The sequence below is a fragment of the Triturus cristatus genome, chromosome 3_1 (assembly GCF_964204655.1).
Source record: "Triturus cristatus chromosome 3_1, aTriCri1.1, whole genome shotgun sequence".
Taxonomy (NCBI): domain Eukaryota; kingdom Metazoa; phylum Chordata; class Amphibia; order Caudata; family Salamandridae; genus Triturus; species Triturus cristatus.
The window spans coordinates 510,116,511-510,139,793 of record NC_140583.1 but is presented as its reverse complement, the minus strand read 5'-3'; the positions used below and the strand labels follow the sequence as shown (position 1 = coordinate 510,139,793).

General features: G+C 43.1%; 1 long non-coding RNA gene across 1 annotated transcript; it reads left to right on the top strand.

The window, feature by feature from the left end:
• Positions 1 to 13,514: 13,514 nt before the first annotated feature.
• LOC146860503 (uncharacterized) lies at positions 13,515 to 22,903 on the top strand. Its single transcript, XR_014978824.1, has 2 exons — positions 13,515 to 14,733; positions 19,887 to 22,903. It is a non-coding gene; the product is annotated as an uncharacterized LOC146860503 (long non-coding RNA).
• The last annotated feature ends 380 nt before the right edge of the window (positions 22,904 to 23,283 follow it).

Below are 23,283 nucleotides of genomic sequence, written 5' to 3'. Positions count from 1 at the left end.
AGGTTATCTTGTCACATTTTCTGTATGTTCAAAGACAGAGGTCAAATGGTAGACTATGCCTTTTGAGAAATTGCTACTTTTTCTTTGAAAAGAAAGGTTGGTGCTAACTTTTGATTTTGAAAAGAGAACTATGCCACAATCTTGCTAATGGCACTGAGTGAGAAAGGAAAATCTGACTGTGAGTTGACATTTTTTCCAAACACAAAACAAAATTTAAATACCTGCAAATTAGCTGTAGAAATATTTCAGAATGTATCAGCAGTTAGGAAAGCACAAATGATGCACTTTTTTATAATCCTGCAGTGTGATGGAAACAAAGGGGCATATTTATGACCTGGGTTGTGTCACATTTGCACCACACAATGTGGTGCATGCGCAACGCAATCCTTAAGTGAGATTTATGAAGCCACGCAAGGCCACTTTGTGTGGCCCTGACTTGCTCTATAAATCTGCAGTAAAGCAATGCAGCGCAAATAGCTGCCTTGCTTTACTCTGCCGTGCTAAGGCATTCTATGGGCATTGCGTGGGTGTGCCCACACAACTCCCATGGTTTTTTATGCCTGCTCAGATTTACCAGAACTGGTATACATGGGAATGCACCAAAATGAAACGCCTTCCTAGGGGAGGCATAACAAGGAGAAATGTCTTTATGTTTCCTCGTTACTTTCTCTTTCTTTGTGTGCCACATTCTGTACAAATCATAGAGAGTAGGATATGCCTTGCTGGATTGGTGCTCCTTCCTGCACACAAAAATCGTATACGCAACAGAGACACCCTTGCACCAATGTGCAAGGGTGGCTCGCTGGTGCTAGGCTGCTAAAAGTACGCAAGCACAGGGAAACAGGCAGGAATGCACCCTAGTGACTTAAATATGGCGCATTCCTGCCCTTTCTCACACAGTGCAGCACAGCAAGGTGACTTGCTGCACTGAACTGCGTAACAAGTTAATAAATCTACCCCAAAGATTTTCATATGATCAAAACTAATCAATACATCTGGTGGTCAGCAAAAGAAATATTGGCTGAAACCCGATTTCCACGCATTATTATTTGTGCGCTGTGATGGAGCAAAGTTTTTGCGAAATTAAACCTACTCAGATCAAACTTCTCATTGTGTGGATTATTAACAAAAGTTGTGTGAAAATTAACAGTGAAAAACAAAAAATGGGGAGAACTTGAAATTGTGCAAATGCATGCTGGAAAGAGATTTGTATTTCCAGTGCTTTTCTAGTAGGCCGCAAACGTGAGCGATTAATGCAGAAATAACATACAAAGAAATTAATGATTGAACCCATGAGTTTTAAAAGAGACGTTTTTCCTTTGCACTAACTGTTCAAATTTGAGTACATAACGTGTAGAGAAATGCAAAGCATTAATAATGAAGTTTTGTTGTGTCACAATCATTATTTGTGTATTTGTTTTTCCTAGAGAAAAAGCACACTTTTCTCTTCTGCAGAGAAGGCCTCAAAAGTCTTTTTAGGTTTAATTAGCTTTTTTAAACGTAGGCTGTGATAGAGCGCCATGTTATTCCGAAATTTGGAGGGGTGCATCATATTCACTGTTAGTTCGCACCCACATATTAATCAAAGTAGTATTAAGGTGTGACTTAGAAATGTATTACTAGAATCTGCTTAACATAAGTGTGATTAGAAATGTAACCATGCTTTTCATGAAGAGTAATGTCGTAGTTCATTGCAAATGTATTTTAGTCAATGCATAATGATTGGTTTTATGTAATGCGGTGCATTAGGTTAAACGCGTACTTTATTAAAGATTGCACGTGTAGTCTGCTTACTCACGTATAAAGAGTAATGAAATGAATGCTTACAGTGTGTTTTTAGGAGTGTGTCTAAACAGTGTAAAGGCCTGATTGCATATACGTTTAAAGAGAAAGGCCTGTTCATTTCTTATGTTAGCTACATGTTTTAGGCCGAAAATGATTTCCCTTGGTAAAGGCTCTGGGCCCGATTCACAGAACTAACTTAAGACAAAATCCTAAACATACTATCATTTTGGTATTCACAGAAGGCACTTACTCATTTTGGTATTCACAGAAGGCACTTACTCATTTCGGTATTCACAGAAGTTAGGAGTCCTAACTTTAGGACTCCTAAATGCCTTCTGTGAATACCGAAGGTCTTAAAGTTAGGATTTTTCTCAGTTTAGGAGTAGTAAAGTTAGGACTCTTAACTTTAGGACTCCTAAATGCCTTCTGTGAATACCTACATTTTCTCAGTTTAGGATTAGTAAAGTTAGGACTCCTAACTTTAGGACTCCTAAACTGAGAAAAATGCTAACTTTAAGATTTTCGGTATTAACAGAAGGCATTTAGGAGTCCTAAAGTTAGGAGTCCTAACTTTACTACTCCTAAACTGAGAAAAATCCTAACTTTAAGACTTTCGGTATTCACAGAAGGCATTTAGGAGTCCTAAAGTTAGGAGTCCTAACTTTACTACTCCTAAACTGAGAAAAATCCTAACTGTAAGACTTTCGGTATTCACAGAAGGCATTTAGGAGTCCTGAAGTTAGTAGTCCTAACTTTACTACTCATAAACTGAGAAAAATCCTAACTTTAAGACTTTCGGTATTCACAGAAGGCATTTAGGAGTCCTACAGTTGGGACTCCTAACTTCTGTGAATACCGAAATGAGTAAGTGCCTTCTGTGAATACCAAATTCAGTAAGTGCCTTCTGTGAATACCAAAATGGTAGTAAGTTTAGGATTTTGTCTTAAGTTAGTTCTGTGAATCGGGCCCTTAGGGTTTTAGGATAATGGAAAATCTTAGAGAAGTGAAAAGTTTCTCGTTCTCGTGTTTCTGTTGCAGGTGCAAGGATATTTAGCTCGTTAGAGAGACTGGGCCTTTGTTTTAGGAGTTAGGATGGTACGAGAAGCCAATATGGGAGTACACCGGAATTTAGGGATGATACTTTCAGCAGAGATGGTGTCTGGGACCCAAGGTCAAGCTAACCGTCGTTGGATGGAATACAAGTTTCACTGGGAAAGTACTGGAAGAAGACCTGGCTGAAGAGGTGTGCCGAAGGACATATACTATGTTTTTGGGATTTTGTATTAGGGTCAGTGCCCCGAGGGTTGAGCAGTTGAGGTTTAGGTGGAAAGCTAGAAGGAGCATCTTAGAGCGAGCTCTGACTAAGTGAGTGCACTTCTAAGGAAGTCTTCACTTCTGACACCTTTTTACTCTCTTGCCTGGGAGGGAAAATGCTAAGTAGGGATGTCACTTTAGAGATAGAGTAGGGATAGACTAACTGATTTTTCTTTTAGGCTAATGACTTCTAATGGAGAAACTGGACTAATTATCGCATTTCTGATGTTATTGGAATTGATTATTCTTCTTATTCGGAGTCGAATGAGACTCTTGCATAGGTTATCTTATGTATTAGTGCCCATTTATTTCCTTCACTTTGTATTGAGGTGTTTGTATGTGCAGTTGTTCCTGGTTGTAATAAAATCCTAAAAATTTAGATTCGGAGTCAGTGGTCTTTTGGAGCTGAGATTTTATTCTGTTGATTATGTACTAAGAATTGAATTTCCTCCCCTCTACACTATTTAGCAGATAAAAAGATCCTAGCGACCTGAGAGGATTCTTGGTGATGGTAAAGTAGACAAGAATCCGGCGTCATCAGCTGCAAATACATTTATTTTGTCCTTTGAGTGTTCCTGACGATGGCCATGGTTGCGCAGAGGAAGTAATGAATGTTATTAATGGAATTTCCTTGCCAACCAGAGAAAATATTCTTTTGGACAATCGTATTGAAAGTTTTGATACAATACTACGGAGCGCTATGTGCAAGCTGCTGAAGGAATTATCAGAGTTTCCTCTGCTGAAGGACGATGATGATGGTTTCATAAATACAAAGGAACTGTTGAGAGTCAGGTGCACTGGAAAGTGGAGTGATCAGACAGCCCCGGGCCTAGTCCAATCCAAATTGGGGATTTTTGTGTTTTGATACATGGGGGGCTGGATCTTTAGCGAATGAGGGTATAATTACTAGTGTTAGAATTTTTAAGGCAATGCTTAGACTTTGACTTTGCAAGAGGAGAGGGCTGTGTTGTTGTTTCCCTTACTTAACTGGCTAGCTGTTTTTCTGCTGATCCTGACTCTTTAACTTTGCTCCTAATACCTTTGTGAGGGTGCCCAGCTTACTCTTCAGGCTGGAGTGTGGCTTTCCTGACTATTAGCATCTTGTGCTATAGTTATTTCTAGGTTTGTATGATATTCTGAATTTGCATTAATCTTTTTTGCAAATATTCTTTTGTCTCTTCACCTATCCACTCACTCATGACTCGTTATTAGATGTATTATGACTCACTGTATTGATGTTTCTCTTGTGTGATGATCAATGATTCAAGCTGTATTGTACTTGATGAGCATTCACAGTTTCTTAAACTAGATAAAGTAAGTTGATAAGTAACCAGAGTTTGTCAATATTAATGTCATTTTATTATAGTTTTTGAATTATCTCTTTGTTAGATCCCCATAAGGTTAGGATTTCGTCTATCTTTTGCTAATCCCTGACTACTCTTAAAATTCCATCGGAGCGAGAATTTCTGGGATTCAGAGTAATATACGGCAGAACTACAGATGACTTTCGGCCCAAACATACATTCCATGGAGGAAAGACGCGATCCAGACTGGACTATATCCAGAATGGATTATCATTGACGCCATCACTTTCCCATTTTTCCATAGAGTATACAACTAGGAGTGACCACTCTTATCAGCATCTCCATTTCAACTTAAAATTACCCAAACACCAGGTTAATTCCATTATAGAGGGAAGCAACTATACAATTCATCTTAAAAATCTAAAATGGTCACACAAAACTATAGAAGCACTTCAAAACAAATTAAAGAGGCTAATAACGGAAAGTGAAACCAAGGCCATAAATAAAAAATCCAAGCATGGGTACATTTTAAAACAGAACTAACAACATTAATGCCCAGGAAACAACAGGCCACAAAAAATAAAAATATAAACATATCAACGGAAGAGGTGGGCTCCCTAAAACGTGAACTTAAAAAAGCCACCAGGAGGTTAAAAACAACACACCTCGATCAAACAACTTGAGACAAACTACGTCAGTTGAGGAAAGCGTTTAAAAAAAAGCTATGGGTAGAAAAGAAAAATATCAATGACAAATTCTGGTCTGAATTACTCTGTAGTGCTAAGAAAACTAACTCTAACACTTTCTGGGAAATGATAAACAAATTGAACAGTTAGTGAATACGCTAACCTCAAACATACAAGAACATGAGTGGGCTAAATTTCTAACAAACAAGTTTACAGAAATTACAATTCTTGATAATCCATCATCGAACCATCAGGATGGTCAATACCACCAAGATCTAGCGGTGGCAAGAGAAATAACAGAAAACATCATACAAGGAGGTGCTGATACTAGTAAACAAGGAGAAGACAGCATGAGCAATCTAACCGCAAAGACAGATTTAGGTGCTTACTCAACTGAGGAAACCACTAGGCAACACAGCAAATATGACACCTGTTCCCTCAAAGTAAAGATAGACCTTTCATTCAGCAGACGAAATAATACGTATAATACGGAAAGGCAGAGGAGACGGTGCTCCAGGACCTAATGGCATTCCTCAAGCCATCTTTAAGAATGATCCATCTTTCTGGAGTGAGCATCTATCGATATTATTTAAAGAAATAGAGCAATTAAATTGCATTCCACCGAATTGGCAAGGATCAATAATGACAACGATCTTTAAAGGAGTAGATAGAACAAGTACATCGAACTATAGGTTAATTGCCCTACTAGATTTGGAAGCTAAATACCAACCCTCACCCATTCTGGAAGATCTGAAGGAATGGTCAAACAAGCTTAACCTGATTCTAGTTAATCAAACAGGCTTCAAGAAAGGCATAGGGACGATCACGAACATCCTAGCTCTCTCACTAATAGCAAACAAATGCAAGAGGAGGAAACAACAACTTCACTTTTGCTTTATAGACTTAAAGGCAGCATTTGACAGTGTAAATCGTCACCTCCTATGGAAAAAACTGAGAGCCTGGAAAATTGAATTCCAGAGAGAATTTTACGAGGAGTTTTGCAATTCTATTCCCAAACGTGGATAAGACTTAAGTTGGGCAACGGTTCTAGACTATCCAGGAAGCTGCCTACAACCAAAGGCCTAAAACATTTTGGCGCCGCACCTTTTCAACTTATTTATGTCTGACCTGGCTCAAAGACTCGATCACATCAATTCCCATCCCCCGCAAATAGGTAAGTCATTACCAACACATCTCTCATACGCAGACGACGTGGTGTTAATGAGCTTAACTAAGACTGGTCTCTGAAGAGCTCTGAAATGAAATGTCAGAATATATTTCATCTAACAAATTAGAAAAAAATAAATAATAAATAAACAATGCTGATCGGTAATCATCTGCGAATCAAGCAGAATATCTGGCTGGATGGCAACCAGATTGAGGAAGTAACAACTTATAAATATCTGGGGTTCAATATGGATAACAGACAAAACCACCTAGAGCAAAAAATCTACATGTCACAGAGAACCAGTGCACTAAAATTCGCCTTTAGGACCCTGGAAAAAAAATTGAAGGGGCCATCAGTCAAACCTCTGCTCGCCGTGATAGCGGCCAGAATGCTTCCAACGCTAACGTATGCCAGCACCGCTCTACCCGGCAAAGACTCTGATCTTTTAAACAAATTATTAGTTTCAACCTATAAAAATGTCTTCCAGATACATCAGTCCGCTTCGCCAAACCAGATTCGACTTGAATTTGGTCTTTTAAATGAAACAATAGGGAGAATGAACTCCATAATAATGCTTTGGTACCGACTTAAACAGAACATGGTAAACTCTCCACTTAACAGAGCCTTTTGGACAGAAGTGGATGAGGATAAAAAATCACCATATCACCAATATCTTTATAAATCCCTGCTAACTATCTGCACAACCGAGCTGTGGAACAACAACTTGCCGTATCAGTCCTTCCAGCAAGTAATAAACTAATCAGCTATATTCCACTCATTGCTATTTGATAAAAACATCTTCAGCTCAAGGTCGCATACCTGGATGGTGATTAACAACGACAAGATCCTTGCACCAGCACCTTACTTAAGCATTACATTCTCAATCTATTTAAAGAGACATTGGATGGCTATACGCTTTAGGAAACTACCGTCAATTGCTTTCCAGCCAGCCAGGGTGCTCAAAGGGCCTATATCATGCCGACTTTGCGGTAGCAACAAAGAGGATTTTCTCCATATAGTTTGCACATGCCCCAAACTTCACAATGCATGAGTCGCTTTACTTAGAAAGAAAAGCTCTAAATGCTAGAGGTGTCAGGACCTGCAGAGCTGCAATAATTGCAGGGCTAGACCCCTCAGATACTCAATTGAATTGCAAACTGATCAAATTCCTTAACTCCTTTGAAGAGGCCCTGAAAACTGATACAAAAACCTATAGCTGGAAGTTGGTAATCATGTCTCCTCATAAGTTATGCCAGTGACTCAAATTTTGAACCACGGACCAGGTCCACTTACTGAACCTTTGAACGGCTAAAATGGTTGGTATTCTATCAATGTAAATAGACTGAGATTCTTGGTAAAAATTCGAGAATGTTTAATCAGCAGTGTTTTAATATATTGATTCACAACAAACTTATCCTATGTTTTAAAAATTGGCAGATTTTATTGATTGTCTTACTTGTTTTTTTATCTTGAAATATTGTTAAGGTTTCAATTAATGAAACAATAAACTTACTTTGACTTTGACTTCTTCATGAGCATTCACAATTTCTTAAACTAGATGAAGCAAGTTGATAAGTAACCAGAGTTTGTCATTATTAATGTCATTTTACTATAGTGTTTGAATTATATCTGTGTTAGGTCCTCATAAGGTTAGGATTCCGTCTATCTTTTGCCAATCTCTGACTACTCTTAAAGGTCCATCGGAGAGAGAGGACCACATAAATAATATGAATATTGGTAACCTGTTTTGATAGTGATATCAAAACAGGTTACCAATATTCACGCAGCGGAAGGGACTGGTAGGTGTTGAAATTGTTCCTGATGGTAAAATTTGGCAAAGCCCCTTTCCGCTGCATCAGTTTTTGGTAGCAGACTTGATGGTTAGATTGGTTAAATTGATAATTGATTAGGACGGAATTGATCATTTTCGTTATTAATAATTGTATATTACTGTTATATGTTGTGGTCCACCGTTGACCTTAATGCAGTTGAGTGCAGGTCCTTAGTGGCCTAAGATCCATGGATATTTAACCTAAGGGGCGTGTCTTAGTGTGGCATACACTAAGCGGTATTGCGCTGTCTGCTGTTGATGCGGTACTGAACAACAGTTGTGTTGTTAGTATTGCACAGGGAACTTTGAAGCTAGTATAGTGGGAATTTATTTGGGTACCTTTAGAATGCGCAACTGAAGAAGTAAAGAGAATTTTCACTTGATTGAGGGTAGAATAACGCTGGTCGATATTCTGCTGGTAGCGAAAGAATTCTTGGAGTAACTGAATCTATTTTTCTTTTAGTGGAGCAGACAAGCAGGTTTGTTTTATATGTTCTGATGTTGCTTGTCATATTAGAAAGCTGTTTAGTTTACTGCTGATTATTTTTTTAAAGGGAGGGTCATTCGCAGGAGTTAGACTGACGTCACAGAGAGCCGCACTGGCGTTGGTCAGCTAGTGTGAATCATCACAAGAGAGTGCGGTGCTGTTATTAGTTGGTTGATGTGAGTCGAGCTGGTATTGGTCCGTGTGAACGAATAGCATTTGTGGAAATACCGAAGAGTTTTCTCTGTTTGGGTTTTTAGCATAGCGAACAAAATAAAATGAAGTTGCTGAAGTTATTAAAGACCATGTTTAGAAAGGATGAGCCTATATCCATTAGAGAGGGAATTCTTGTACGGCCTGACGGTACGCCTACTTCCTTTATGTCTTTAGAGAGAGGATATCACACGTGTACATTGTTGGAAAATTGGGTAAAATATACAGAAGGAGATGGGAATATGGTATTTCCAGAGTATGATACTTTTAATGTGAGGATTTTAGAAAACCTGCGACATCAATGAATTGAGACCAAATCCTAGACCTATGCAGTATGAAGCGCTTGAGAAATGGGAACCTAAGGCTTACAAAAGAGACAGAGACAGGTCTGAGAATAAATATAGAAATACAGAAAGTAGGCAAAATGGGATGCACAAATGTAGAAGTGGAGGAAAGATGTTATAGCAGTAGGTGAAGGATTATATCCTGTTGTTTTAGTAGAGAATCAATAAGGAGGAAAGTGTCTGGAGAAAAATAAAAAATGTGTGGAATCGTGTCCAAATGAGGTAGATGACGAGTTGTTGTATGAATTATTGTTAAATCGACCTCCACTATATCAGGAAGAACAAGAAAGAATTACCCCGAGTGCTCTGTTGATTCAGGTAGAAGATCTTCAGTATTCTCAAAGGAAAAATATGAATGTAGTGAGCCAGGTGAAAGATGATTTGACAAAAAGAATTACTCAATTGAATTTGAATGCAGAGGCTTTGTTAGTCCCCTTGACTATTGGTGCAATAGTTCCATTGTATAGTGAGGGCCAGAGTATTTCACAAGTGCATTTCCATAACAGTGCCCGTTAACAATAGGACTAGTGGTGGGCTGGTGCAGATGAGATAGGATAATTGATTGATATTTCAGAAAGGTCAATGGAAACCTAAAAGCGTAATGTGCAAATAGAACCAAGGAGACTAGTCCAGAATGAGATAAGAGTGACACCTACATCAAAAGGTTCAATAGGGCCATCTCAAGAAGTGCTGGATGAATGGATTAGAGAGATGGTGTATAATAAAGTAGTCGATTCTTGCATGGATGTGAGTAGATTAAAAGCAGATTTAGAGGAAATGATTATGGGTACCATTAGTCCTCAGTCTTCATGAGAGATTTGCTGAAGTTGCACAGACCTATGGTGTTAACAAAGAAAAATCAAAAGCTTTACAGAAAACATATAGATTGGACTTTAGTGAAAAGGATTTGGAGAGTTTCAATGCTTCGGGAAAGCAATTGTAAATCAAAGAGCTGATTAATACATTGAGACGATGGGGTGAATTGAAACGTGGAAAGGCAGATGGGCAAAAAATGAAAGAAGAAATTATTGCATATCAAGGGGCTTTATCAATAATTCTGGTAAGAGAGACAGGTACAGAGACAATGACAGAAATGATATATCCAATAAGAGAGGTGCCAGGAGGTGGATATGTTCATGTCCCTTGGTCAAGGCAGGATATACAGTCTTTTATGAAGGAGTTCCCTAGATTGATAGAAAAACCAATTGAATGGTACAAACAAGTCCAGAGATTTGTAAAGGTTTCAAAAGTCTTGTGGAAGGATTTATATGGTTTATTTGATATCTTGGTTCCAGCTGATTTGTGGGTCTAGTGTAAGATTGCAGTAGATTGGCCAAAAGAAGAATATCCCAGAGATGCAAAGACTGGAGCACCATCGGATGAAGTGATGACAAAATATAATGAGGTAATTACCTATTTAAAGGGAAAGATTTCACCAAAAGAAACAGATTGGGTGAAAATAGATAGAAAGACTCAGTAAACGAAAGAAACAGTGCATGCTTATTATGAAAGACTTCTACAAGTGTTTAAACAGTAAAGTGATTTTGAGAATATTACTGATAAAGATATGGGGGTATATTCTCAAGAACGTGCGATATTCATTGCCAAAATTGGTTAACACAATCTTTCATATCACCGTCTATCGCGTGTCAACGTCATATTCTCAACACGGCGGTAACATGCGATAGTTTCCCGACAACGCATCAAATGTCCGTGATAAAAGTACCTGGATGGCGATAAAAATCTAAACCCCAACGTGAAAAAACTTGCGATGGGCACAACTGCGATAAAAAATCCAGCGAGAAGCAGCGCCAGCCTGCAAGTCCCACAAGTCAGGCGGCCAAAATCACTATAAAATCGGCAACCAAAAACACAAACAAGACCCAAACAACTGTGAAGCACCATAGAGGTAGCTGGAGCAAGTACAGAGGACATCCAGAACCCCACAAGCCCCACGGAGGACCAGCCTGGAACCATCATTGGGGAGACGGTGACAGGAGTTGGGGGAACGGACACTGCACAACATGACCTGAGCCAACAGCAACAGGGTGAGTAATGACCAGGGACTGTGGATATGGTGGGAGATGGGCACAATGGCACACATGCACAAGTAAGTATAGCACATCTGCGGACAAACCATGCCCAAGAGTCACCACTCCGACCAAGAGCCCAATTTACACAAGTCTGCAACATCTCAGCACTGCATAAGCACTGAAGTGAAAGGCACACCGCCTGAAAGGGATAAGGGCCAGCCAAATCAGAGCCAATGGGGCAACTCACCCACAATGCAGCACACACACATAAGATGCAGAGCACCCCAACATTGACAATAATGTGGTACAAACTGCAACACTTTCACAACAGAACAGAGGACACAACGTCTGCCGCTTGTATGTAGAAAATGGCCATTCGCATTTGGCATAGCAGGAAACTGTGAGATGACAATGTACAAGTACAACCTCACATTCCTGATGGTGTAGAAATGGCAAGTGCTCCGCTTCAAATAGGCATCTCCTCATAAACAGTCACAATGTACATTGCGATGCAGTCTGACAGTAAACTAGTAGAATGCGTGAACATACATGTGAACACAATGTCAATCTGCATTTCCCCTTCACATTGCAGAGGGAGAATCAACACCTCCTGCAGAGCAGACCCAACAACTCAGCACTGGTGATGAAGAGGACCTCCCCAACATCTACACCGACGCACTCCAACAGCTCAAGGACAGCTCCGGCACCCCACCTCCAGGAGCAGGGCAGCCAAGCTGCATCCATGAGACCCCACCTCTACACAGACCACACAGCAGGAAGCACCCACCACCACGGCTATCTCCCAGGACCCCCACGACCAACACATGGCCTTCCAACACCATGTGTTAGGGTGCCAGGAGGAGATGTCTGACCAGCTGCGGGTGGGGTTAGCCCTCATGGCAGCCAAACTAGATGTCATACGTGGGTGTCTAAGTAACATGAGGGACCACTCACAGTCCCTAACGGACACCCACTGTCCACTCCTTACTCTACAACAAGCCATGGCTGACATCGCTGGAGTCATGACTCTGAGTCAAGAACAACTGTCTAGTCACAGTGGCCACAGCGATGTCATCCGTGAGTTGGGACACATAAGGAGAATGATGGAGAGCTTGGAGCGGATGCAGGCAGAAAGAATGTTTGCCACGGCTGCACACCAGCGAGATGTAGCTGGGATCTTCCATGCCCTGCAGATCCTCATCATGGCATTGCCGCCACAAGGCCTGGTAAGGATGGATGCTGGTGCTACTACTACATCTACATCTCCTCCCCCTGAAGTGTCAGTGCCACACAGTGCGGCAGATTTTCCACCTCCGTCCCCTGATGTGTCACTGCCACACAGTGATGCAGACAAAACAGCACCACCCGCATGTGAGGCACCTGACACATCAGAGGACGAAGATGATGATGAATCTGGCTTTGTGGCTAGAATGAAGTGGTAGCATTCATCTCCGCCATATGGCCGGGTTCAGCTTGGTTCTGCCCTCTGCATCATGCCCTGGAATAACATCTCCCACTGTCCTCCTATACACTGAGCGACACTCACCTTAGACCTCGACATGGACTGCCATATTTGGTTTGGTTACCAATGACACAGCAATCACACTGCAGACTGTAGTCTTCCACTCCCTATGAACTTGTCAATCCCAAAAGGACTCTGGGTGCCCCTCCACGGGCCAACATGTCGTACTTTAATCTCTGTTACCGCGTAGGGGACAGGGCCCCACCCCTGTCGATCCTGGTATTAGCAAACCGCAAATGGTTAATGCGGTATGTACGAGTGCTTTATATATCGTTCTAGCTATGAATGCGCTGTGTACACGTTATTCTGCTTCACTACGCGGGTTCCATTTTGGAAGCGGTGGCCATCTTGTCATTGCCCTCACATAGGCTATAATGAAGCAACTACGGGCTTTGCAATGCATGTGCCTTTCCTTGACTCTTCTTTGACCTGGGCAGCTGGCTCCGCTGCCCCGGGTCAGACTGGTCTCACGAGCTCCCCTTCCTCCGGCCACCTGTGATTAGCATCAGGGCTCAACGCACCATAAAGTCCTTTCATCACACTCAAGCCTCTGGCTAATCACTTTCGCACCTGACTGTTCCTGCTTTATGACTTGTTTCTATCAACAGGAGCTGCCCGAGTTTATTGGGGCCTATCGATATCTAATGTGGGATCTGAACCTTGCTGTGTAAATAATTGTGGGCTGGCTTAACTGGAATGTGGGATGGTCATCATGACTCTGCTCTTTCGTTTGAACTGTACACTTGTTTATTGCCGTATCATAAACCTAGGAATGTATGCCTGAGGCAGGGAAAACTGTATTTAAGATGAAGTCCGTTTCTATGATTTTCAGCAGTCTCCTGAGAACATACACGTTGTTGTACTTCTAGGATACCTGTAATTGGTCTGCAGCCAATAAACGAATCTTTGACTTCACCCAGAAGACTCTGTGTTTCTGTAGGTCTGAAACAGGGAGTAACCCAGAAGTCATAGGGTGTGTTCCCCTGCACCGCTGGGCTTAAAATACCCAGTACTTCAGTTTGGCGCCCAACTCGGGACGATTTCAGCAGTACCAGTCCAAGCCAGAGGTTCGTGAGGAGCTTCGTGTGGAAATTCCGGAGGAAGGCCGCCACTTCATCGACCCCTGCATGTCTACGTGGTCCGAAAGTCTTTTCTGCGAGGTTCTCCGCGTCCCGACGGCTACGAAGGACTGCTGCCCTGATTAATCGACCTGTTTTGGACCCTTGACGAGTTTGAGAGAGCGAAACAATCGAGAGAGTCTTCTGGTGACGCCATCGATCAGCAATATTCAGTTAAGTATAAGTGGAGCGTCTCCCATTTGTTTGGTATCCTTCGGGATCGTTTTGTTTTGGTAATTTGGAGTTTGCAAACGCCAAAGCCAGAGGACTCGTGTATTCACGAGACTATCGTAATCGATAATCCTCTGACGTTTAGATCTAGACTAGTGAGCGAAGATGCCTGGTTCTAGAATATTTGGTAGATTGTTCTGTTTGGGTTGTGGAAGAGATTTCCAGCTGGAGGAATCATGTCCGGTTCCTCCGGTTGGAACTCCAACTTATGAGCTCTATGTAAAACATGGCGTAGGTCCCATTGCATATAACGAAGTATGGATCCACTACACCAGAAAAGACGGTGTTTTAAAATGGCCCCAAAATGGTAGTTTCGATACCGATATTTTAGATAATTTGGAAATTAAATTGTTTAAAAAGAAAGCCCGGCCGGCGATGTTTGATTCTTTCCGCTTATGGCGAAAGGAAGCCAAACAGAAGGAAATTAAGCTAGCGAAAAAGAATAAAAGAGAGAGAGGTATGACAGTAATGCAAGCAGCTGTACAATTCAAAGACAATGAGGAGGAGCAGATGAATGAGCAATTGCACAGACAGCGTAAGTTAGGGATTGACAAATGTTACCCAGCTTTACCACACTGTAGGCAGAATGAGTTAGAAGAAAAGGAGAAAGATCCCCTGATGTCGCATTTGTTGAGTTCGCCACCCCCGTATGCTCAAAATGCCACGGCGCCTCCTCAGCTTGTGAATATGCCACCTCCAGGTAATATACTGCAAACCTTGCCGCTACCGCCAGCTGCTCCGCAGCCGGCTCCTATCCCTATAGCGCAGCCTTCTCAGGGGCCGCCAGGTGTGTTTCCAACTGCCCCCGCGCTTCCGGCGACTTTGTCTAATTCAGCAGCTGCCTCCCCTGACACTCTTCCTTGCACCACTCCAGTACCTGTTTCTGCATCCTCTTTTCTCCCCTCTGTTTATCCCCCTGTTTTCGCCTCGTCTTCTCCTTCAGCGCGACAGCGCTTAGCTAATGTGGTTACTACATTAATGTCTCCTCTCTTTGAGTCATCTGGTGCGACTCCTGGTTTACAGCGTAAGCAATTTCGCAGTCAATTGCCTAACCCCGATGAGTAAAAGGTAATAGATCGCATGGCGCGTAGATGGATTGTTTTTCCTTCACTGTATGATGTGGAATCAGTTGTCAACGTTTTCCATCAATGGGATGCCCCAAAACAGAGATATGTGTTTGAGAAAATGTGCGAAATTCTCTGTGAGGAATTGGAGGATAGTGGTAAAGACCCGAGCCCGCAGGAGTTGTGTAGAGTGAGGTTTGATTTTGGAACTGGTACAATTGTGGATCGCGATGTAGATAAAGCAGTTGCGGTTGTATTGTCCTTCAGGAATGATGATTGACAACAGTCATTGTTTGAACAAGATGTCCTTGTGGGGAAAAAGGTAAAAGCGCGACAATACCCCATGAGAGAAGTTCCCCCGGTATGGAAGGAAGCAGTTGCAGCTGATGCCGGTGCCGGTATCGCTGCTGTGCCAGCGCATTTCCAGCGTGTTTGGGTGCATGTTCCATGGAAGCGTTCTGAGGTGTTAGCGCTTAAGCAGACATTGCCTGATCCCCGTAAAAACCCTGCAGGATATTATAAAGAGTTGTCACAGACGGCAGGGTCATGCGTTATGAATCTGGCCGACATAGACATGTTGTTTGGTAATGTTGTTCCACAGCCCCTATGGGGATCAATTCGTAATGCAGATCACGATGCAGAACTAGGTGCTACATGGGCTGACATTATTGCCGCTGATGCTAGACAAACTGGTGGCGCAAAACCTGAGCCATTAATAGCAGAACTTCCTGGTAGAATCATCACATATATGAAGACAATAATGCCTGCGATGCGCGTAAATTGGGACAAGCTATCTGCATGCAAGCAGAAGAAAGATGAGACAGTGTCAGACTTCTTTACCAGGTTTGAAGAAACGTTTATTGACCACAGTGGGCAAGATATGAGTACTGATGGTGGCCAACGGTTATTTGTGGATAAGTTTGTGCAGAATCTACTTCCTGACCTGTGTTAAAAGTTAAACGATTCAGAAAGTTCTTGGGCTGTTTCCTCTTCAGCGCAAATACTGGCTACTGCACAGTATTATGAAAACAGAGATAACAAAGGTCCTTTTACAACAGGCTTACCCGCCACGTGGAGGTCAGAATAATTATAGGCAACCCCAAGGTGTCTATCACCAACCCCAACAATTTCAGAACAATCAGCAAATGAATGGGTATTATCAACTACGTGTCCCTGTAGGTCCCAACCAATGTTCATACTGCAAAGAGGAAGGTCATTTTAAATATAGTTGCCCTAAATTAATGCAGCGGAACGGTAATGCGTATGGCGCAAGAGGTAGAGGTGGTCAGCAAGCTCCTAGAGGCAGAGGGCGTGGAAATGCTCCCCAGAACGCGCGTCTTCTTCCGCCTCAAAATACCATCAATAGTTTTGATCAGCAAGCCAATGCGACTGGTAATACAGCTCAGTATTACAATAATGATTATTATGCAGAGGACGGCGATGCAGAAAATAATGATTACTAGGACAGCCGTAGACAGAGAGAGGGAGTTGTTTCAGTGCCAGTGGATCAGAGCGGACCGTATGTTGAGGTGACTACAGCAAATGTAACGGAGCCCTTTCTGCTAGACACTGGTGCTGCAAAGAGTTCAATCATGCATTCAAAACTCCCTGGCGCACCTTTGTCTGGCGATATAAATGTTTCAGTAGGTTTTTCTGGCGCCCCAGTTAGGAACCCGATTTCCAGTCCCATGTCACTTTCTATTGGACCTTGCGAGCTGAAAGCACCCCTGATTCTAACAACAGGTTGTGGTGAAAATTTGCTAGGGTTAGATTTGTTGAAAAGATTGCATGCTACACTGTATTGTTCACCGTCAGGAGTACAACTTACATTAGGCAGGAAAGTGATTTCCCCGATGTACTTGTCTAAAAATACAATGCCACCTGAATTGTCATCCCTTCCGGATGTCCTTTGGGCTACTGGTCCCAATGATGTGGGCCTCTTGGAGATACCGCCATACGTGGTAACTTTAAAGGCTAATGTCAGACTGCCACGTATTCCCCAGTACAAGATCTCTAATGAAGGCCAGAAAGCATTGTTAGACATTGTCAGCGATTTGATTAATAAGGGTGTAATTGAAGAGACAAGAGGCAACGTTTGCAACAGTCCGATTTTACCTGTCTTAAAACGAACGGACCCTTCACAGCCACCTGTTTACAGATTCGTGATTGATCTTAGAGAGGTTAATAAGATTGTTGTGCCACAGTTTCCAGTTGTCCCTGATATAACTGCCTTGTTAACGATGATTCCAGCCTCTGCTGCATGGTTTTCAGTGATTGATTTAAAGAATGCTTTCTTTAGCATCCCAATTGCAGAAGAGAGCAGAGACATTTTTGGCTTTAGTCTGGGAGGCCGAAGCTTCCGCTTCAAACGCGCTCCCCAGGGCTACTGTGAGAGTCCATCTATATACAGCCAAGCTTTGAAAGCGCAGCTTGATGCACTTGTTTTACCTAGTGGCGCTATTCTGATTCAGTACGTCGACGATTTACTAATCGCCGCGGATACTGAAAAAATCTGCAAAGAAGCCACATTGTCATTGTTGCGCCATTTATCTGCTTTCCATCATAAAGTGTCTCTCTCAAAGCTGCAATATTGTCGACAAGAAGTGACCTACTTAGGTCATCTCTTATCGAAGGAGGGAAGGAAACTGACCCCAGAGAGAATTCAAGCCATTGCACAGTTGAGTGTGCCAAGAACACAGAGAGAAGTGCGTGCTTTCTTGGGCATTACCTCATACTGTAGGCACTGGATCCCTAATTTTTCTTTGTTGGCCAAACCTTTGTTAGCATTAACATGCAAAGACACACCGAATCCTATCCCATGGTCTGAAGAGTGCCAGAAAAGTTTTGTGGAATTACGCAATGCATTGTGTTCAGCTCCTGTGTTGGGTACCCCTGACTACAGTAAGCCTTTTACATTGTATATTCACGAGAAAGATGGTTGTGCATTATCAGTGTTAACACAGCCTTTTGGCGACAGACCGCGCCCATGTGCATATTTTTCATCAACCTTGGACCCTGTAGCGAGGGCATTGCCAAGCTGTCTGAGAGCGACAGCTGCTGCAGCTATGTCTATCCGACAATCTGCTGGTTTGGTAATGGACAACACATTGATCGTTATGGTTCCACATGCTGTAGACACATTATTAAATAGGACCAAGACACAACACTTGACTAGTGCGCGATTATCAGGCTATGAGCTCACACTGTTAGCAAATCACATACACATAAAGAGATGTAATACGCTGAATCCAGCTACATTACTGCCTAATCCAGCAGACCTAGATGAGAATGAGCAACATGACTGTCTGTTTAGAACGGAAGAAGAGACGAAAGGGAGAGTGGATCTAAAAGATACTCCCCTGACTGAGTGTGATGGTACTTTATGGGTGGATGGTTCGTGTTTCAAGCTCCCTAATGGTGACACGACTGCTGCATATGCTATCACGACTTTACACACGGTTGTGGAAACTGCACGAGTGCCACATAATTCGGCCCAAGCAGCAGAATTAATCGCCCTCACAAGAGCATGCGTGTTGTCTGAAGGAATGAGAGTGAATATCTATACAGATAGCCAGTACGCCTTTGGCGTGGCTCACAGTTTTGGGCGACTGTGGAAAGAACGTGGGTTCCTGACTTCGCATGGAGCTAAAATTCAGAATGGCAAGTTGGTGAATGATCTCCTTGAGTCACTGACCCTACCGTTGCAAGTTGCGATTATGAAATGCAGTGCGCACAGGAAAATCACAGATGATGTTGGACGTGGGAATGCGTTTGCTGATGAGATAGCGAAAGAAACAGCACAGAATGTAAAGACTAGAATGTATGTTGCAGGCCCCGCAAGATGGGTTGATGATGTTGGGATGTGTGAAAACACAATAGAGAGTGTGAAGTCGCTTCAAGCTGAAGCTACAGAGAAAGAATTAAGCAAGTGGAGAGAAAGTATGGGTAAGTTGGATGAGAATGGTTGTTGAATTGATCTGACAGAGCATAGGCGATGGTTGTTGCCTGATGCATATGTGCTTCCAGTAGTTACGATGGCACATGGAATGGCACACATCAATACGAAAGGAATTTGTAAGTTGTTGGCTCCAGTATGGCAGAATGCTGGGATTCCCAAGTGCGCAGAGAATGTGGTCAAGAATTGCATGGTATGCTTGAAATACAACCCTGGTAGGGGAACCCCAACTCCAGCTGGTCATTTTGCACCCCCGTCATATCCATTTGAAGTTTTGCAGCTGGACTTTATCCACATGGAAAGGTGCAACAACCGGAAATATGTGTTGGTGGTTGTTTGTGCTTTCTCCAAATGGGTAGAGGCCTATCCTCTAAAGGATAACACTGCCCTATCCACAGCCAAAGCCCTTGTGAAAGAATTCTTCCCTAGGTTTGGAATGCCAAGAATGGTGTGGAGTGATAATGGAAGTGAGTTCGTGGGTAAAGTGATGAAGAATGTGTGTGAGGGGCTAGGTATAAAGCAGAAGTTCCACGCTGCAAATCACCCCCAATCAGCTGGATTAGTAGAACGCTACAATGGAGCTCTAAAGCTCAAGCTGGCCAAAATCCAGGCGAGCACCGGTCTTAAATGGCCTGACGCTCTGCCTTTAGCACTCTGTCCACCAGAATGACCGTACACTCGCGAGTGGGACTTAGCCCCTATGAAGTGGTCTTTGGCCGCCCGGCCAACGTATGGGGTGTGCCAAGGCCCACGAAATTCAGTGAGATCGAGCATCCAGTACTACTCGATTACTTGTATGATTTGACTGTTAAACTGCGTGTTTTACATCAACAGGTGCATGATACTCTTCCTCAAGCTTCTGAAACTCCTGGACACCCTATCGACCCTGGCACATGGGTGCTGATTAGAAACTTCCAGCGCAAGAGCAACGACGAGCCTCGCTGGATCGGCCCTCACCTTGTACTTTTATCAACAAGATCAGCGGTGCGAGTGAAGGGGAAGAAACACTGGATCCATGGCACCCACTGCAAAGTAGTTCCATTGCCCCTGCCATATGACCAGTGGGTCCAGGAGGGTATCGCCGACTCTGAAACAGACACTGTACCTCGTTTTGTACCATTCAGTGACGCACGCATAAGAGACACAGTTTCAGACCAAGAGAGTAACGATATTTTGCAGGAAGCTGTGCCACCATCAAGTCGATTGGACACCACAGAGCCTGAACTTTTGTTCCAGGATCAAACAGCACCTGGCCGTCTCCGCTATAATTTGAGACCAAGGCCTATGGACAAATAAAGATTTCCTTACTATTTTTCCTTTTTGACATTATAAGCTCTCCCATCTGAAGGACTTTCTTGAATTTTGTTTTTCGAACCACCATCCGGGTTCAGCCGCAGGGTCGCGGTGCCAAGACTTTGGGGTACAGGCCGAAGACGTTAGGTCAACGGTTCTGGTTGGTCTAGGGCGTTTCCCTGGACTGACAGGCGTACTCCTTAGCAGAAGAAACTCATCCGCCGCGAGCGGCCCGATTAGAGGATGGAGTTTTTTAAGATGGAGAGACCCGTTGAGGAAATGAACTTTAAAGCAAAGATATGTAAAATTATGAGAAACAAATGCTTTGTATTTTTGTGCCTATTTATACTGTGTAGTATGATAATGTTTACTGTGGGATTTGTGTTTTTCTCCTCCCAGGAGCCCATTGCACCCACTGTACAGCCTATACCCCTTTCTACTGCCTCCTCACACTCTTTTCACCCTTTGCCTGAACACGAACAGACCAGACGATCAGAGTTTGTAAATAACTCGTTCATTCAGCTCTTGCACCAACACCAACTAGTAATGAATACAACCAATTGCTGGGTCTGTGGGTTAATGCCACATACCATTAATAAGGGTATTCCCTATCTGGTACTACCTTTTAGTTACAATGGATCGTCATGGGTGTTCCAAACCATGTTTCTCTATGCTCTAGATACGTACTCCCCGCGACAACCGCGTTCCATCAGACCTAGTACAAATAATAAGGCCTTAGTGAGAGGAGTTGCCGATATGAGCAGAGATATCGATGCATACTCGTCCATACCCAAGGAAGAATTGAGACCTTATGTAGGATAGAACGCAACGGGGTATAGTATTAGTCTGGGTGAAAGACAGCGAAAAATCTCATCCCCAATTTGGGTCGTACCCCACATAGGTCGGTTCTGCTTACAAGGTAATGGTCAGAATCCTAGAGCTCAACTGGGGAGAAGTGACTGTACTGAAACGTACACTTTCCCGTCGCAGTTTTCCCCTGCGTTTTTGGCTGCCAAGGGTACATATTTCATCTGCAATGACCGAGCATACACATGGTTGCCCCCTGATTTCTCGGGCGCATGTTATATTGCGAACTTGTTACCGCCAACATTTACTGCTGCCTCTGACTATCACAAGACCAGATTTGTGAGGGGCTTGATTAGTAAGGAGGATACTGCCAGTCAGGAAGCAGGAGACTTCTTCTTGGGTTTCCTGCCGTTTTGGGGACCTATGGTAAATAGTAGGAACCTGAGACAACTGACTCGTGTGGTTGAATCCACTGTCAATGTAACGGCTGGTGCCCTTGGTAATCTGACCGCTGAGCTCCAAGCGGATCGCCTTATGACTTTGCAGAACCGCATGGTTCTAGACGTTATTCTTGCAGACCGCGGTGGGGTATGTAAGGTTATCCAATCTAGTTGTTGCATTTTCATACCAGATAACGCTCCAACAGTCTATCAAGCCATCTCCAAACTCCATAAAATATCTGAATCCATACACGTGGATAAGGGAGACTGGTCACTGGTGGGGTGGTTCTGGGAACTGATATCTGCCTGGGGTTGGAAAGTTCTAATGGTCATTGGAATGATCTTAGCTATTCTTTTCCTGTTCTGTCTGTGCATACAGTGTGCTCCTGCGATATGTGGCCTCTGTGCTACCTTATGTGTAAGGAAACCTGTATCGAGGGACGAGCTAAGTAATAGGATGATGCTACAGCAACATCTCCATGACTTTGTGAACATTGACCTAGACTCGGATTAAGATGAGTATAGTGATTGCCTATGTAAGGGCAAAAGGAGGGTCTGTCGTACTTTAATCTCTGTTACCGCGTAGGGGACAGGGCCCCACCCCTGTCTATCCTGGTATTAGCAAACTGCAAATGGTTAATGCGGTATGTACGAGTGCTTTATATATCGTTCTAGCTATGAATGCGCTGTGTACACGTTATTCTGCTTCACTACGCGGGTTCCATTTTGGAAGCGGTGGCCATCTTGTCATTGCCCTCACATAGGCTATAATGAAGCAACTACGGGCTTTGCAATGCATGTGCCTTTCCTTGACTCTTCTGTGACCTGGGCAGCTGGCTCCGCTGCCCCGGGTCACACTGGTCTCACGAGCTCCCCTTCCTCCGGCCACCTGTGATTAGCATCAGGGCTCAACGCACCATAAAGTCCTTTCATCACACTCAAGCCTCTGGCTAATCACTTTCGCACCTGACTGTTCCTGCTTTATGACTTGTTTCTATCAACAGGAGCTGCCCGAGTTTATTGGGGCCTATCGATATCTAATGTGGGATCTGAACCTTGCTGTGTAAATAATTGTGGGCTGGCTTAACTGGAATGTGGGATGGTCATCATGACTCTGCTCTTTCGTTTGAACTGTACACTTGTTTATTGCCGTATCATAAACCTAGGAATGTATGCCTGAGGCAGGGAAAACTGTATTTAAGATGAAGTCCGTTTCTATGATTTTCAGCAGTCTCCTGGGAACATACACGTTGTTGTACTTCTAGGATACCTGTAATTGGTCTGCAGCCAATAAACGAATCTTTGACTTCACCCAGAAGACTCTGTGTTTCTGTAGGTCTGAAACAGGGAGTAACCCAGAAGTCATAGGGTGTGTTCCCCTGCACCGCTGGGCTTAAAATACCCAGTACTTCAAACAATGTAAAGTGGGGTTTGCATGGCCCAGTACTGGTCCAGCTTCAACACGCCACTGAATGTGAATAAAACATTCCAATTCACACAGATGTGTCATGGCCATGATCAATCAAGAATGAAAGTATGGATGAATGTAGGGACAGTGATTCCACAAAAAGGTACTCCCTGGGTAATGCTATCAATGCGCAAGTATGTCCGTGACCCAGATAGGCATTGAGACACACATTGTCATTCAAATCAACACTCATCACAGTTGAATACAAGTGAAGGTGCGTAGA